Source organism: Topomyia yanbarensis, unplaced genomic scaffold (assembly GCF_030247195.1).
Source record: "Topomyia yanbarensis strain Yona2022 unplaced genomic scaffold, ASM3024719v1 HiC_scaffold_677, whole genome shotgun sequence".
Classification (NCBI taxonomy): domain Eukaryota; kingdom Metazoa; phylum Arthropoda; class Insecta; order Diptera; family Culicidae; genus Topomyia; species Topomyia yanbarensis.
In genome coordinates this window covers 1-17,000 of record NW_026683910.1, presented here as the reverse complement: position 1 = coordinate 17,000, position 17,000 = coordinate 1, and the positions used below count along the sequence as shown (strand labels likewise).

General features: G+C 16.7%; 1 long non-coding RNA gene across 1 annotated transcript; it reads right to left on the bottom strand.

Moving 5' to 3' along the window:
- Nucleotides 1-15,834: 15,834 nt before the first annotated feature.
- On the bottom strand, nt 15,835-16,952 carry LOC131696066 (uncharacterized). The gene is made up of 3 exons (XR_009306720.1): nt 16,889-16,952; nt 16,353-16,810; nt 15,835-16,133 (listed from the first exon to the last, which is right to left on the bottom strand). It is a non-coding gene; the product is annotated as an uncharacterized LOC131696066 (long non-coding RNA).
- Nucleotides 16,953-17,000: the final 48 nt, after the last annotated feature.

The window sequence follows — 17,000 nt, the reverse complement described above, 5'->3', positions numbered from 1 at the left end:
ATCATTCTTGTTAGAATATTCTAAAATTCGGGATTTAAAAATCGTAAAATACCTCAAGTCAAAATTTTTGAATGATTGAAACTCAAGAATTCCAAATTTTGAAAATGCTACAATTCTAAAGATCTAACATCGTATAATTTGGAAACTCTAAAATCCTAAAATTCTAAAATTCAAATATCATTGAGTTTCTAAAATTCGAATATAAAAAAATCCGAAACTACAAAATTCTAAATCTGAAAATCTAATCTTTGAAATGTTAGAATCCCCAAATTCTTAAAATGTGATGGGTATATAGTGGAAAAGTCCCTTCAAAGTGCCCTGCTTGTATTTTTGACGGTAAATAGTGAACATAATTACCTATTTTAGAATAAAATTTCATCATAATCAAAGATGTGGGTTTTTTTTTTGCAAATCGACTTTAAATTTTTTAAAATCGATTTTTTTTTCACTGCAGGAATCGATGAAGAATTTTACTAATTTTGTAAAAATCACTTCTGCAACATTTTTTGTAGGATTTGACATTTTTAGACTATAGTCATTTGAAAAAAAAATGGAAAAAAGGTTGACCCTTTAAAAATGACAGTCTAGATCATTTTTGAAAAAAAACCATAGTACACCAAGTGGCTTTTTGTGACAAAGTCTTCATGTACAGAAAAATTCATTAAAATCTGAGAGGGTGTAGCCAACTCTGAATACGAATTAGCGCGAAATTCGTCAGAATATTCACGCGACGTTTACACAGATCTCCTGGTTGCCAAAACTAGCAATCGGAATAAAATTCTAAAATTCTCAACTTTTCAACTTCTCAACTTCTCCACTTCTCAACTTCTAACATTCTAAAATTCTAAAATTCCAAGATTCCCAAATTCTAAAATTCTAAAATTCCAGAATTCCAAAATTCCAAAATTCCAAAATTCCAAAATTCCAAAATTCCAAAATTCCAAAATTCCAAAATTCCAAAATTCCAAAATTCCAAAATTCCAAAATTCCAAAATTCCAAAATTCCAAAATTCCAAAATTCCAAAATTCCAAAATTCCAAAATTCCAAAATTCCAAAATTCCAAAATTCCAAAATTCCAAAATTCCAAAATTCCAAAATTCCAAAATTCCAAAATTCCAAAATTCCAAAATTCCAAAATTCCAAAATTCCAAAATTCCAAAATTCCAAAATTCCAAAATTCCAAAATTCCAAAATTCCAAAATTCCAAAATTCCAAAATTCCAAAATTCCAAAATTCCAAAATTCCAAAATTCCAAAATTCCAAAATTCCAAAATTCCAAAATTCCAAAATTCCAAAATTCCAAAATTCCAAAATTCCAAAATTCCAAAATTCCAAAATTCCAAAATTCCAAAATTCCAAAATTCCAAAATTCCAAAATTCCAAAATTCCAAAATTCCAAAATTCCAAAATTCCAAAATTCCAAAATTCCAAAATTCCAAAATTCCAAAATTCCAAAATTCCAAAATTCCAAAATTCCAAAATTCCAAAATTCCAAAATTCCAAAATTCCAAAATTCCAAAATTCCAAAATTCCAAAATTCCAAAATTCCAAAATTCCAAAATTCCAAAATTCCAAAATTCCAAAATTCCAAAATTCCAAAATTCCAAAATTCCAAAATTCCAAAATTCCAAAATTCCAAAATTCCAAAATTCCAAAATTCCAAAATTCCAAAATTCCAAAATTCCAAAATTCCAAAATTCCAAAATTCCAAAATTCCAAAATTCCAAAATTCCAAAATTCCAAAATTCCAAAATTCCAAAATTCCAAAATTCCAAAATTCCAAAATTCCAAAATTCCAAAATTCCAAAATTCCAAAATTCCAAAATTCCAAAATTCCAAAATTCCAAAATTCCAAAATTCCAAAATTCCAAAATTCCAAAATTCCAAAATTCCAAAATTCCAAAATTCCAAAATTCCAAAATTCCAAAATTCCAAAATTCCAAAATTCCAAAATTCCAAAATTCCAAAATTCCAAAATTCCAAAATTCCAAAATTCCAAAATTCCAAAATTCCAAAATTCCAAAATTCCAAAATTCCAAAATTCCAAAATTCCAAAATTCCAAAATTCCAAAATTCCAAAATTCCAAAATTCCAAAATTCCAAAATTCCAAAATTCCAAAATTCCAAAATTCCAAAATTCCAAAATTCCAAAATTCCAAAATTCCAAAATTCCAAAATTCCAAAATTCCAAAATTCCAAAATTCCAAAATTCCAAAATTCCAAAATTCCAAAATTCCAAAATTCCAAAATTCCAAAATTCCAAAATTCCAAAATTCCAAAATTCCAAAATTCCAAAATTCCAAAATTCCAAAATTCCAAAATTCCAAAATTCCAAAATTCCAAAATTCCAAAATTCCAAAATTCCAAAATTCCAAAATTCCAAAATTCCAAAATTCCAAAATTCCAAAATTCCAAAATTCCAAAATTCCAAAATTCCAAAATTCCAAAATTCCAAAATTCCAAAATTCCAAAATTCCAAAATTCCAAAATTCCAAAATTCTAAAATTCTAAAATTCTAAAATTCTAAAATTCTAAAATTCTAAAATTCTAAAATTCTAAAATTCTAAAATTCTAAAATTCTAAAATTCTAAAATTCTAAAATTCTAAAATTCTAAAATTCTAAAATTCTAAAATTCTAAAATTCTAAAATTCTAAAATTCTAAAATTCTAAAATTCTAAAATTCTAAAATTCTAAAATTCTAAAATTCTAAAATTCTAAAATTCTAAAATTCTAAAATTCTAAAATTCTAAAATTCTAAAATTCTAAAATTCTAAAATTCTAAAATTCTAAAATTCTAAAATTCTAAAATTCTAAAATTCTAAAATTCTAAAATTCTAAAATTCTAAAATTCTAAAATTCTAAAATTCTAAAATTCTAAAATTCTAAAATTCTAAAATTCTAAAATTCTAAAATTCTAAAATTCTAAAATTCTAAAATTCTAAAATTCTAAAATTCTAAAATTCTAAAATTCTAAAATTCTAAAATTCTAAAATTCTAAAATTCTAAAATTCTAAAATTCTAAAATTCTAAAATTCTAAAATTCTAAAATTCTAAAATTCTAAAATTCTAAAATTCTAAAATTCTAAAATTCTAAAATTCTAAAATTCTAAATTCTAAAATTCTAAAATTCTAAAATTCTAAAATTCTAAAATTCTAAAATTCTAAAATTCTAAAATTCTAAAATTCTAAAATTCTAAAATTCTAAAATTCTAAAATTCTAAAATTCTAAAATTCTAAAATTCTAAAATTCTAAAATTCTAAAATTCTAAAATTCTAAAATTCTAAAATTCTAAAATTCTAAAATTCTAAAATTCTAAAATTCTAAAATTCTAAAATTCTAAAATTCTAAAATTCTAAAATTCTAAAATTCTAAAATTCTAAAATTCTAAAATTCTAAAATTCTAAAATTCTAAAATTCTAAAATTCTAAAATTCTAAAATTCTAAAATTCTAAAATTCTAAAATTCTAAAATTCTAAAATTCTAAAATTCTAAAATTCTAAAATTCTAAAATTCTAAAATTCTAAAATTCTAAAATTCTAAAATTCTAAAATTCTAAAATTCTAAAATTCTAAAATTCTAAAATTCTAAAATTCTAAAATTCTAAAATTCTAAAATTCTAAAATTCTAAAATTCTAAAATTCTAAAATTCTAAAATTCTAAAATTCTAAAATTCTAAAATTCTAAAATTCTAAAATTCTAAAATTCTAAAATTCTAAAATTCTAAAATTCTAAAATTCTAAAATTCTAAAATTCTAAAATTCTAAAATTCTAAAATTCTAAAATTCTAAAATTCTAAAATTCTAAAATTCTAAAATTCTAAAATTCTAAAATTCTAAAATTCTAAAATTCTAAAATTCTAAAATTCTAAAATTCTAAAATTCTAAAATTCTAAAATTCTAAAATTCTAAAATTCTAAAATTCTAAAATTCTAAAATTCTAAAATTCTAAAATTCTAAAATTCTAAAATTCTAAAATTCTAAAATTCTAAAATTCTAAAATTCTAAAATTCTAAAATTCTAAAATTCTAAAATTCTAAAATTCTAAAATTCTAAAATTCTAAAATTCTAAAATTCTAAAATTCTAAAATTCTAAAATTCTAAAATTCTAAAATTCTAAAATTCTAAAATTCTAAAATTCTAAAATTCTAAAATTCTAAAATTCTAAAATTCTAAAATTCTAAAATTCTAAAATTCTAAAATTCTAAAATTCTAAAATTCTAAAATTCTAAAATTCTAAAATTCTAAAATTCTAAAATTCTAAAATTCTAAAATTCTAAAATTCTAAAATTCTAAAATTCTAAAATTCTAAAATTCTAAAATTCTAAAATTCTAAAATTCTAAAATTCTAAAATTCTAAAATTCTAAAATTCTAAAATTCTAAAATTCTAAAATTCTAAAATTCTAAAATTCTAAAATTCTAAAATTCTAAAATTCTAAAATTCTAAAATTCTAAAATTCTAAAATTCTAAAATTCTAAAATTCTAAAATTCTAAAATTCTAAAATTCTAAAATTCTAAAATTCTAAAATTCTAAAATTCTAAAATTCTAAAATTCTAAAATTCTAAAATTCTAAAATTCTAAAATTCTAAAATTCTAAAATTCTAAAATTCTAAAATTCTAAAATTCTAAAATTCTAAAATTCTAAAATTCTAAAATTCTAAAATTCTAAAATTCTAAAATTCTAAAATTCTAAAATTCTAAAATTCTAAAATTCTAAAATTCTAAAATTCTAAAATTCTAAAATTCTAAAATTCTAAAATTCTAAAATTCTAAAATTCTAAAATTCTAAAATTCTAAAATTCTAAAATTCTAAAATTCTAAAATTCTAAAATTCTAAAATTCTAAAATTCTAAAATTCTAAAATTCTAAAATTCTAAAATTCTAAAATTCTAAAATTCTAAAATTCTAAAATTCTAAAATTCTAAAATTCTAAAATTCTAAAATTCTAAAATTCTAAAATTCTAAAATTCTAAAATTCTAAAATTCTAAAATTCTAAAATTCTAAAATTCTAAAATTCTAAAATTCTAAAATTCTAAAATTCTAAAATTCTAAAATTCTAAAATTCTAAAATTCTAAAATTCTAAAATTCTAAAATTCTAAAATTCTAAAATTCTAAAATTCTAAAATTCTAAAATTCTAAAATTCTAAAATTCTAAAATTCTAAAATTCTAAAATTCTAAAATTCTAAAATTCTAAAATTCTAAAATTCTAAAATTCTAAAATTCTAAAATTCTAAAATTCTAAAATTCTAAAATTCTAAAATTCTAAAATTCTAAAATTCTAAAATTCTAAAATTCTAAAATTCTAAAATTCTAAAATTCTAAAATTCTAAAATTCTAAAATTCTAAAATTCTAAAATTCTAAAATTCTAAAATTCTAAAATTCTAAAATTCTAAAATTCTAAAATTCTAAAATTCTAAAATTCTAAAATTCTAAAATTCTAAAATTCTAAAATTCTAAAATTCTAAAATTCTAAAATTCTAAAATTCTAAAATTCTAAAATTCTAAAATTCTAAAATTCTAAAATTCTAAAATTCTAAAATTCTAAAATTCTAAAATTCTAAAATTCTAAAATTCTAAAATTCTAAAATTCTAAAATTCTAAAATTCTAAAATTCTAAAATTCTAAAATTCTAAAATTCTAAAATTCTAAAATTCTAAAATTCTAAAATTCTAAAATTCTAAAATTCTAAAATTCTAAAATTCTAAAATTCTAAAATTCTAAAATTCTAAAATTCTAAAATTCTAAAATTCTAAAATTCTAAAATTCTAAAATTCTAAAATTCTAAAATTCTAAAATTCTAAAATTCTAAAATTCTAAAATTCTAAAATTCTAAAATTCTAAAATTCTAAAATTCTAAAATTCTAAAATTCTAAAATTCTAAAATTCTAAAATTCTAAAATTCTAAAATTCTAAAATTCTAAAATTCTAAAATTCTAAAATTCTAAAATTCTAAAATTCTAAAATTCTAAAATTCTAAAATTCTAAAATTCTAAAATTCTAAAATTCTAAAATTCTAAAATTCTAAAATTCTAAAATTCTAAAATTCTAAAATTCTAAAATTCTAAAATTCTAAAATTCTAAAATTCTAAAATTCTAAAATTCTAAAATTCTAAAATTCTAAAATTCTAAAATTCTAAAATTCTAAAATTCTAAAATTCTAAAATTCTAAAATTCTAAAATTCTAAAATTCTAAAATTCTAAAATTCTAAAATTCTAAAATTCTAAAATTCTAAAATTCTAAAATTCTAAAATTCTAAAATTCTAAAATTCTAAAATTCTAAAATTCTAAAATTCTAAAATTCTAAAATTCTAAAATTCTAAAATTCTAAAATTCTAAAATTCTAAAATTCTAAAATTCTAAAATTCTAAAATTCTAAAATTCTAAAATTCTAAAATTCTAAAATTCTAAAATTCTAAAATTCTAAAATTCTAAAATTCTAAAATTCTAAAATTCTAAAATTCTAAAATTCTAAAATTCTAAAATTCTAAAATTCTAAAATTCTAAAATTCTAAAATTCTAAAATTCTAAAATTCTAAAATTCTAAAATTCTAAAATTCTAAAATTCTAAAATTCTAAAATTCTAAAATTCTAAAATTCTAAAATTCTAAAATTCTAAAATTCTAAAATTCTAAAATTCTAAAATTCTAAAATTCTAAAATTCTAAAATTCTAAAATTCTAAAATTCTAAAATTCTAAAATTCTAAAATTCTAAAATTCTAAAATTCTAAAATTCTAAAATTCTAAAATTCTAAAATTCTAAAATTCTAAAATTCTAAAATTCTAAAATTCTAAAATTCTAAAATTCTAAAATTCTAAAATTCTAAAATTCTAAAATTCTAAATTCTAAAATTCTAAAATTCTAAAATTCTAAAATTCTAAAATTCTAAAATTCTAAAATTCTAAAATTCTAAAATTCTAAAATTCTAAAATTCTAAAATTCTAAAATTCTAAAATTCTAAAATTCTAAAATTCTAAAATTCTAAAATTCTAAAATTCTAAAATTCTAAAATTCTAAAATTCTAAAATTCTAAAATTCTAAAATTCTAAAATTCTAAAATTCTAAAATTCTAAAATTCTAAAATTCTAAAATTCTAAAATTCTAAAATTCTAAAATTCTAAAATTCTAAAATTCTAAAATTCTAAAATTCTAAAATTCTAAAATTCTAAAATTCTAAAATTCTAAAATTCTAAAATTCTAAAATTCTAAAATTCTAAAATTCTAAAATTCTAAAATTCTAAAATTCTAAAATTCTAAAATTCTAAAATTCTAAAATTCTAAAATTCTAAAATTCTAAAATTCTAAAATTCTAAAATTCTAAAATTCTAAAATTCTAAAATTCTAAAATTCTAAAATTCTAAAATTCTAAAATTCTAAAATTCTAAAATTCTAAAATTCTAAAATTCTAAAATTCTAAAATTCTAAAATTCTAAAATTCTAAAATTCTAAAATTCTAAAATTCTAAAATTCTAAAATTCTAAAATTCTAAAATTCTAAAATTCTAAAATTCTAAAATTCTAAAATTCTAAAATTCTAAAATTCTAAAATTCTAAAATTCTAAAATTCTAAAATTCTAAAATTCTAAAATTCTAAAATTCTAAAATTCTAAAATTCTAAAATTCTAAAATTCTAAAATTCTAAAATTCTAAAATTCTAAAATTCTAAAATTCTAAAATTCTAAAATTCTAAAATTCTAAAATTCTAAAATTCTAAAATTCTAAAATTCTAAAATTCTAAAATTCTAAAATTCTAAAATTCTAAAATTCTAAAATTCTAAAATTCTAAAATTCTAAAATTCTAAAATTCTAAAATTCTAAAATTCTAAAATTCTAAAATTCTAAAATTCTAAAATTCTAAAATTCTAAAATTCTAAAATTCTAAAATTCTAAAATTCTAAAATTCTAAAATTCTAAAATTCTAAAATTCTAAAATTCTAAAATTCTAAAATTCTAAAATTCTAAAATTCTAAAATTCTAAAATTCTAAAATTCTAAAATTCTAAAATTCTAAAATTCTAAAATTCTAAAATTCTAAAATTCTAAAATTCTAAAATTCTAAAATTCTAAAATTCTAAAATTCTAAAATTCTAAAATTCTAAAATTCTAAAATTCTAAAATTCTAAAATTCTAAAATTCTAAAATTCTAAAATTCTAAAATTCTAAAATTCTAAAATTCTAAAATTCTAAAATTCTAAAATTCTAAAATTCTAAAATTCTAAAATTCTAAAATTCTAAAATTCTAAAATTCTAAAATTCTAAAATTCTAAAATTCTAAAATTCTAAATTCTAAAATTCTAAAATTCTAAAATTCTAAAATTCTAAAATTCTAAAATTCTAAAATTCTAAAATTCTAAAATTCTAAAATTCTAAAATTCTAAAATTCTAAAATTCTAAAATTCTAAAATTCTAAAATTCTAAAATTCTAAAATTCTAAAATTCTAAAATTCTAAAATTCTAAAATTCTAAAATTCTAAAATTCTAAAATTCTAAAATTCTAAAATTCTAAAATTCTAAAATTCTAAAATTCTAAAATTCTAAAATTCTAAAATTCTAAAATTCTAAAATTCTAAAATTCTAAAATTCTAAAATTCTAAAATTCTAAAATTCTAAAATTCTAAAATTCTAAAATTCTAAAATTCTAAAATTCTAAAATTCTAAAATTCTAAAATTCTAAAATTCTAAAATTCTAAAATTCTAAAATTCTAAAATTCTAAAATTCTAAAATTCTAAAATTCTAAAATTCTAAAATTCTAAAATTCTAAAATTCTAAAATTCTAAAATTCTAAAATTCTAAAATTCTAAAATTCTAAAATTCTAAAATTCTAAAATTCTAAAATTCTAAAATTCTAAAATTCTAAAATTCTAAAATTCTAAAATTCTAAAATTCTAAAATTCTAAAATTCTAAAATTCTAAAATTCTAAAATTCTAAAATTCTAAAATTCTAAAATTCTAAAATTCTAAAATTCTAAAATTCTAAAATTCTAAAATTCTAAAATTCTAAAATTCTAAAATTCTAAAATTCTAAAATTCTAAAATTCTAAAATTCTAAAATTCTAAAATTCTAAAATTCTAAAATTCTAAAATTCTAAAATTCTAAAATTCTAAAATTCTAAAATTCTAAAATTCTAAAATTCTAAAATTCTAAAATTCTAAAATTCTAAAATTCTAAAATTCTAAAATTCTAAAATTCTAAAATTCTAAAATTCTAAAATTCTAAAATTCTAAAATTCTAAAATTCTAAAATTCTAAAATTCTAAAATTCTAAAATTCTAAAATTCTAAAATTCTAAAATTCTAAAATTCTAAAATTCTAAAATTCTAAAATTCTAAAATTCTAAAATTCTAAAATTCTAAAATTCTAAAATTCTAAAATTCTAAAATTCTAAAATTCTAAAATTCTAAAATTCTAAAATTCTAAAATTCTAAAATTCTAAAATTCTAAAATTCTAAAATTCTAAAATTCTAAAATTCTAAAATTCTAAAATTCTAAAATTCTAAAATTCTAAAATTCTAAAATTCTAAAATTCTAAAATTCTAAAATTCTAAAATTCTAAAATTCTAAAATTCTAAAATTCTAAAATTCTAAAATTCTAAAATTCTAAAATTCTAAAATTCTAAAATTCTAAAATTCTAAAATTCTAAAATTCTAAAATTCTAAAATTCTAAAATTCTAAAATTCTAAAATTCTAAAATTCTAAAATTCTAAAATTCTAAAATTCTAAAATTCTAAAATTCTAAAATTCTAAAATTCTAAAATTCTAAAATTCTAAAATTCTAAAATTCTAAAATTCTAAAATTCTAAAATTCTAAAATTCTAAAATTCTAAAATTCTAAAATTCTAAAATTCTAAAATTCTAAAATTCTAAAATTCTAAAATTCTAAAATTCTAAAATTCTAAAATTCTAAAATTCTAAAATTCTAAAATTCTAAAATTCTAAAATTCTAAAATTCTAAAATTCTAAAATTCTAAAATTCTAAAATTCTAAAATTCTAAAATTCTAAAATTCTAAAATTCTAAAATTCTAAAATTCTAAAATTCTAAAATTCTAAAATTCTAAAATTCTAAAATTCTAAAATTCTAAAATTCTAAAATTCTAAAATTCTAAAATTCTAAAATTCTAAAATTCTAAAATTCTAAAATTCTAAAATTCTAAAATTCTAAAATTCTAAAATTCTAAAATTCTAAAATTCTAAAATTCTAAAATTCTAAAATTCTAAAATTCTAAAATTCTAAAATTCTAAAATTCTAAAATTCTAAAATTCTAAAATTCTAAAATTCTAAAATTCTAAAATTCTAAAATTCTAAAATTCTAAAATTCTAAAATTCTAAAATTCTAAAATTCTAAAATTCTAAAATTCTAAAATTCTAAAATTCTAAAATTCTAAAATTCTAAAATTCTAAAATTCTAAAATTCTAAAATTCTAAAATTCTAAAATTCTAAAATTCTAAAATTCTAAAATTCTAAAATTCTAAAATTCTAAAATTCTAAAATTCTAAAATTCTAAAATTCTAAAATTCTAAAATTCTAAAATTCTAAAATTCTAAAATTCTAAAATTCTAAAATTCTAAAATTCTAAAATTCTAAAATTCTAAAATTCTAAAATTCTAAAATTCTAAAATTCTAAAATTCTAAAATTCTAAAATTCTAAAATTCTAAAATTCTAAAATTCTAAAATTCTAAAATTCTAAAATTCTAAAATTCTAAAATTCTAATCTAAAATTCTAAAATTCTAAAATTCTAAAATTCTAAAATTCTAAAATTCTAAAATTCTAAAATTCTAAAATTCTAAAATTCTAAAATTCTAAAATTCTAAAATTCTAAAATTCTAAAATTCTAAAATTCTAAAATTCTAAAATTCTAAAATTCTAAAATTCTAAAATTCTAAAATTCTAAAATTCTAAAATTCTAAAATTCTAAAATTCTAAAATTCTAAAATTCTAAAATTCTAAAATTCTAAAATTCTAAAATTCTAAAATTCTAAAATTCTAAAATTCTAAAATTCTAAAATTCTAAAATTCTAAAATTCTAAAATTCTAAAATTCTAAAATTCTAAAATTCTAAAATTCTAAAATTCTAAAATTCTAAAATTCTAAAATTCTAAAATTCTAAAATTCTAAAATTCTAAAATTCTAAAATTCTAAAATTCTAAAATTCTAAAATTCTAAAATTCTAAAATTCTAAAATTCTAAAATTCTAAAATTCTAAAATTCTAAAATTCTAAAATTCTAAAATTCTAAAATTCTAAAATTCTAAAATTCTAAAATTCTAAAATTCTAAAATTCTAAAATTCTAAAATTCTAAAATTCTAAAATTCTAAAATTCTAAAATTCTAAAATTCTAAAATTCTAAAATTCTAAAATTCTAAAATTCTAAAATTCTAAAATTCTAAAATTCTAAAATTCTAAAATTCTAAAATTCTAAAATTCTAAAATTCTAAAATTCTAAAATTCTAAAATTCTAAAATTCTAAAATTCTAAAATTCTAAAATTCTAAAATTCTAAAATTCTAAAATTCTAAAATTCTAAAATTCTAAAATTCTAAAATTCTAAAATTCTAAAATTCTAAAATTCTAAAATTCTAAAATTCTAAAATTCTAAAATTCTAAAATTCTAAAATTCTAAAATTCTAAAATTCTAAAATTCTAAAATTCTAAAATTCTAAAATTCTAAAATTCTAAAATTCTAAAATTCTAAAATTCTAAAATTCTAAAATTCTAAAATTCTAAAATTCTAAAATTCTAAAATTCTAAAATTCTAAAATTCTAAAATTCTAAAATTCTAAAATTCTAAAATTCTAAAATTCTAAAATTCTAAAATTCTAAAATTCTAAAATTCTAAAATTCTAAAATTCTAAAATTCTAAAATTCTAAAATTCTAAAATTCTAAAATTCTAAAATTCTAAAATTCTAAAATTCTAAAATTCTAAAATTCTAAAATTCTAAAATTCTAAAATTCTAAAATTCTAAAATTCTAAAATTCTAAAATTCTAAAATTCTAAAATTCTAAAATTCTAAAATTCTAAAATTCTAAAATTCTAAAATTCTAAAATTCTAAAATTCTAAAATTCTAAAATTCTAAAATTCTAAAATTCTAAAATTCTAAAATTCTAAAATTCTAAAATTCTAAAATTCTAAAATTCTAAAATTCTAAAATTCTAAAATTCTAAAATTCTAAAATTCTAAAATTCTAAAATTCTAAAATTCTAAAATTCTAAAATTCTAAAATTCTAAAATTCTAAAATTCTAAAATTCTAAAATTCTAAAATTCTAAAATTCTAAAATTCTAAAATTCTAAAATTCTAAAATTCTAAAATTCTAAAATTCTAAAATTCTAAAATTCTAAAATTCTAAAATTCTAAAATTCTAAAATTCTAAAATTCTAAAATTCTAAAATTCTAAAATTCTAAAATTCTAAAATTCTAAAATTCTAAAATTCTAAAATTCTAAAATTCTAAAATTCTAAAATTCTAAAATTCTAAAATTCTAAAATTCTAAAATTCTAAAATTCTAAAATTCTAAAATTCTAAAATTCTAAAATTCTAAAATTCTAAAATTCTAAAATTCTAAAATTCTAAAATTCTAAAATTCTAAAATTCTAAAATTCTAAAATTCTAAAATTCTAAAATTCTAAAATTCTAAAATTCTAAAATTCTAAAATTCTAAAATTCTAAAATTCTAAAATTCTAAAATTCTAAAATTCTAAAATTCTAAAATTCTAAAATTCTAAAATTCTAAAATTCTAAAATTCTAAAATTCTAAAATTCTAAAATTCTAAAATTCTAAAATTCTAAAATTCTAAAATTCTAAAATTCTAAAATTCTAAAATTCTAAAATTCTAAAATTCTAAAATTCTAAAATTCTAAAATTCTAAAATTCTAAAATTCTAAAATTCTAAAATTCTAAAATTCTAAAATTCTAAAATTCTAAAATTCTAAAATTCTAAAATTCTAAAATTCTAAAATTCTAAAATTCTAAAATTCTAAAATTCTAAAATTCTAAAATTCTAAAATTCTAAAATTCTAAAATTCTAAAATTCTAAAATTCTAAAATTCTAAAATTCTAAAATTCTAAAATTCTAAAATTCTAAAATTCTAAAATTCTAAAATTCTAAAATTCTAAAATTCTAAAATTCTAAAATTCTAAAATTCTAAAATTCTAAAATTCTAAAATTCTAAAATTCTAAAATTCTAAAATTCTAAAATTCTAAAATTCTAAAATTCTAAAATTCTAAAATTCTAAAATTCTAAAATTCTAAAATTCTAAAATTCTAAAATTCTAAAATTCTAAAATTCTAAAATTCTAAAATTCTAAAATTCTAAAATTCTAAAATTCTAAAATTCTAAAATTCTAAAATTCTAAAATTCTAAAATTCTAAAATTCTAAAATTCTAAAATTCTAAAATTCTAAAATTCTAAAATTCTAAAATTCTAAAATTCTAAAATTCTAAAATTCTAAAATTCTAAAATTCTAAAATTCTAAAATTCTAAAATTCTAAAATTCTAAAATTCTAAAATTCTAAAATTCTAAAATTCTAAAATTCTAAAATTCTAAAATTCTAAAATTCTAAAATTCTAAAATTCTAAAATTCTAAAATTCTAAAATTCTAAAATTCTAAAATTCTAAAATTCTAAAATTCTAAAATTCTAAAATTCTAAAATTCTAAAATTCTAAAATTCTAAAATTCTAAAATTCTAAAATTCTAAAATTCTAAAATTCTAAAATTCTAAAATTCTAAAATTCTAAAATTCTAAAATTCTAAAATTCTAAAATTCTAAAATTCTAAAATTCTAAAATTCTAAAATTCTAAAATTCTAAAATTCTAAAATTCTAAAATTCTAAAATTCTAAAATTCTAAAATTCTAAAATTCTAAAATTCTAAAATTCTAAAATTCTAAAATTCTAAAATTCTAAAATTCTAAAATTCTAAAATTCTAAAATTCTAAAATTCTAAAATTCTAAAATTCTAAAATTCTAAAATTCTAAAATTCTAAAATTCTAAAATTCTAAAATTCTAAAATTCTAAAATTCTAAAATTCTAAAATTCTAAAATTCTAAAATTCTAAAATTCTAAAATTCTAAAATTCTAAAATTCTAAAATTCTAAAATTCTAAAATTCTAAAATTCTAAAATTCTAAAATTCTAAAATTCTAAAATTCTAAAATTCTAAAATTCTAAAATTCTAAAATTCTAAAATTCTAAAATTCTAAAATTCTAAAATTCTAAAATTCTAAAATTCTAAAATTCTAAAATTCTAAAATTCTAAAATTCTAAAATTCTAAAATTCTAAAATTCTAAAATTCTAAAATTCTAAAATTCTAAAATTCTAAAATTCTAAAATTCTAAAATTCTAAAATTCTAAAATTCTAAAATTCTAAAATTCTAAAATTCTAAAATTCTAAAATTCTAAAATTCTAAAATTCTAAAATTCTAAAATTCTAAAATTCTAAAATTCTAAAATTCTAAAATTCTAAAATTCTAAAATTCTAAAATTCTAAAATTCTAAAATTCTAAAATTCTAAAATTCTAAAATTCTAAAATTCTAAAATTCTAAAATTCTAAAATTCTAAAATTCTAAAATTCTAAAATTCTAAAATTCTAAAATTCTAAAATTCTAAAATTCTAAAATTCTAAAATTCTAAAATTCTAAAATTCTAAAATTCTAAAATTCTAAAATTCTAAAATTCTAAAATTCTAAAATTCTAAAATTCTAAAATTCTAAAATTCTAAAATTCTAAAATTCTAAAATTCTAAAATTCTAAAATTCTAAAATTCTAAAATTCTAAAATTCTAAAATTCTAAAATTCTAAAATTCTAAAATTCTAAAATTCTAAAATTCTAAAATTCTAAAATTCTAAAATTCTAAAATTCTAAAATTCTAAAATTCTAAAATTCTAAAATTCTAAAATTCTAAAATTCTAAAATTCTAAAATTCTAAAATTCTAAAATTCTAAAATTCTAAAATTCTAAAATTCTAAAATTCTAAAATTCTAAAATTCTAAAATTCTAAAATTCTAAAATTCTAAAATTCTAAAATTCTAAAATTCTAAAATTCTAAAATTCTAAAATTCTAAAATTCTAAAATTCTAAAATTCTAAAATTCTAAAATTCTAAAATTCTAAAATTCTAAAATTCTAAAATTCTAAAATTCTAAAATTCTAAAATTCTAAAATTCTAAAATTCTAAAATTCTAAAATTCTAAAATTCTAAAATTCTAAAATTCTAAAATTCTAAAATTCTAAAATTCTAAAATTCTAAAATTCTAAAATTCTAAAATTCTAAAATTCTAAAATTCTAAAATTCTAAAATTCTAGAATTCTAGAATTCTAAAATTCTAAAATTCTAAAATTCTAAAATTCTAAAATTCTAAAATTCTAAAATTCTAAAATTCTAAAATTCTTAAATCCTAAAATACTGAAATCCTTCAATTCGAAAATCCTGTAATTATAATATTCTAATATTTTAAAATCCTAAAATTCCTAAATTCCAAAATTCTGAAATTTTAAAATTTTTATATCCTAAAATTCTAGAATTCTAAAATTTTAGAATTCCAAGATTATAAATTTCTAATATTCTAGTATTCTAATTTTGTATAGTTCTAAAATTATAAAATTTCTGGATTCTAAAGTCCTGAAGCATAGCATAGCACGCACACCTGCACAAATCGTAGGTGGAGTTGCAGAATTGAGCATATCCATAGCCAAATCAGACGACCTACAATGACGTAGACCAGCTAATCTCCACACTCCCATTATAAAGTACTAAAATTCTAAGTCTTACACTTCAGAATTATTCTTAAATTCTAAAGTTCAAAAATTCAGAAGTTCTGAAATTTTTGAATTCTAAAATTCGTAAGTTATGAATGGATGTCTGTATTATTCAACTTAACTTCATGATGGTCACGACAGCTGCCGCATGCTGACGAGCAGAACACGAAACGAAAATCCAACTTGCTCAGGTTTACTTACTCGCTCGGTGCCGTCCTCAGTATGCCTTTCTCGACAAGCTTAGTTTCTTCTTTCTGCACATGTCTACCACCAACTAGTTGACCAACAACTAATTGGACAGTTTTTCCTTATTGTTATTCATGGAAATTGAGCGCACTATTCCCAAACCACGTGATGCAAAAGTTCCTAAAAAAACAATTCCATATTGTAACAGATTATATTATCGATCCAATATTATTATCGATATTATCGCAACGCAATTTAATAGCGTTTTCATTTTCGCTTGGTGCTACACCGGTGTAGTGCAAAAAAGAAATAGAATGATTACTCCCAAAGTTGAATGAGTGTAGCACCAACACCGGTGCAGTGTGCTGTCAATAACATAAAATGTCATACATAACTTACCATTATCCTTCGAGAGCAAATCAATAATTATCGCCAACAACCAGATGGCACAAGCGTTTTAGATAAGCATTTAATCGTTAATATTTCCTATCGAATCCTGATCCGCTTGTCACTCTCCACACGATTGAATAATTTAAACCATGGCAATATGCAGTGCACATTCTTGGTCATCTTCAACAGAACCAGAAGAACCTCAAGTAGCATTTAGCAAAAAAATTCTCATCAATAATAACCAGATAGCCCAATCAATGAGTGACATCCTCTCGGATTGTAGCTTTGGCGTGATCACTGCAGAAGTGCTATGAGGGACATAGCTTTCGTGTTTACATCACCATGATTAGTCTCCATTTCCTCGGTGCCTTCAGGAGATGGTTCCGAGCTATGCAGCAGTTTAATGGTAGAACTTATTATACTAACGTTTTGATAGAGTCCGATTGAAGCATCGATCGATGGGCATTCTGGAGGGAAATTAATAATGAGAAAAGATCTTTAAAAATTTCAGCTTTGCAGTTCAGGTCAGGACAAAATGAGCTTACGTTTGATGATATTGATGATGCTATATCTAGGCGTCTCTTATCAGGGTATGTAATTCGACCGGTTCCTGTGACAGATGATCAAAATAGGAAGAAACGAGTTGGAGATCGCTAT